General features: G+C 48.1%; 1 non-coding gene across 1 annotated transcript; it reads left to right on the top strand.

Annotated features, from left to right (window-relative positions):
- The first annotated feature begins 1,125 nt into the window (after nt 1–1,125).
- TRNAS-UGA lies at nt 1,126–1,207 on the top strand. Its single transcript has one exon. It is a non-coding gene; the product is annotated as a tRNA-Phe (tRNA).
- Nucleotides 1,208–1,744: the final 537 nt, after the last annotated feature.

Below are 1,744 nucleotides of genomic sequence, written 5' to 3'. Positions count from 1 at the left end.
CCTTCAGTTCAGTGACAGCCTAAATTGTTCCTTACCCTGGCAGAGCCAGAGGATTGACAGCAGCAACATCAAACCCTTGTGTAGCTCGCAGGAATGAACACAAACACTCCCTGGTATCTGAGGAGATGTTTAGTTTTACCCTTGGTCAAGTACAAGGCCAAAGGGAAAGGTGGTGGCGCCAGATATAAAGAGTGAAACACGACACATCATAGTTATGCCCATAGTGATTGCAAAATCTTTTTATATACTTCTTCTTATCATCAGTGTATTATTTTCTCTGGAGTCTAGACCTTGACTAGACCTTGGCCAAGAAATTTTGATCTTGAGAAAATTATCGACTACCCCTTGTGAAGGCAATGGACTTGGCACCCACTGGGGTGTCCCTACACAGGTACAAGTACTAACAACAATGGCTGCCTTTTAGCCATAATTTTTAATCAGGCCAATAAATTGATACACACCCCTGTTATATATCATTTCTCAGCCCGAGTCCTTCACCCACATTTCTTAGGGCATTTGGCCACCACGTGGACGTTTCATTTCCCGCCTCAATTTCACGCAGAGACACAATTTCCTTTGCACAGATCCATGAACAGCAAAACCTCCCTGTGTCTCTGGTCTGAGCCAGGGCGTTCGATTCCAGTGAACCCTTCTCTCCTACAATGGCGATGGTCAGACAGAGGGGACGTGGTACCTGCACCCCTGATAGGGAGATATTGGCTCGGCTCTTTCTTTCTGCTGCTGTTGTTAGTCCATGAAACATCAAGGATGGAATGCAAGGCTGAGTTCACGCACCAACCCCCTGAAATATTTCAGTGCCCCAGAGAAATCCTGCCCCCTGCTATTGGAATGATGTGCTGGAGATTTGAATGGGAAAGGAACTGTCTGAATTATCATAGTGGGGAATGAAGAACAATCTACAGCAATGTCGTTAACACAAACACACTCTCATCCTGCTCCAGCCGGAAGGGAAATGGGCAGGAATTCTCGCTGTTCAACCAAGGACACACTTACACTGATGCGCAGCCGTGAGTGTGCTGGGGAAGCTGGTCTGAGCAAAGAATTTGAAGTGACACATCTGTGAGAACTGAATCATAGCGCAGAAAAGGACCCAACCTATGTTAAGTAGTTGTGGCCGAGTGGTTGAGGTGATGGACTAAAAATCCATTGGGGTCGCCCCGCACAGCTTCAAATCCTGTCAACTATGGAGGCAGTTGACTGTTATTACTGTAGCCTTAGTGCCTGAGCGTCCACAGTGCGAACTAGAGCCAGATCTAGTTTCACTCTTAGGCTGTTTACGCTTAAAACGCTGCCGTGGCCCTGCTATAGCACTTTGGAGTAGACAGTGACTGGAGGGGTTTTCCCATCCCTGTAATAGCTACATTGACAGAACAATTCTCCCTTTTATTTAGCACGATCTAACCAGGGCTTAGGTCAGCTTAACTATACTGGTTTGGAGGGGTGGATTTTTCACACCCTGAGAGACGTCGCTCTGCCAGTTAAGTGCCCACCGTACACCAGCCAAGAGCTTGGTGAGGTGAGGTGAGGTGAGGTGAGGTGAGGTGGGGTGGGGGGCTCAGGGGAGGGCATGGGGGCTGAGGCCATAGTTTGGGTGCCTGTGGCCCCCACAGTTTTAGGGGGGATCCGCAGCTCCTGCCCACAAGGATGACAAAGATTAGCAGGTTATTGTTTTAACTACTCGGCCACTTTTTTGTGTGGTGGGCTTGTTGTTACTTAACTGTTT

The sequence above is a fragment of the Terrapene carolina genome, unplaced genomic scaffold (genome assembly GCF_002925995.2).
Source record: "Terrapene carolina triunguis isolate 2854851 unplaced genomic scaffold, T_m_triunguis-2.0 Scaffold33876, whole genome shotgun sequence".
In the NCBI taxonomy this organism is placed as follows: Eukaryota; Metazoa; Chordata; order Testudines; family Emydidae; genus Terrapene; species Terrapene triunguis.
The sequence above is the reverse complement of the archived record's forward strand: the minus strand, read 5'-3'. Positions and strand labels throughout refer to the sequence as shown.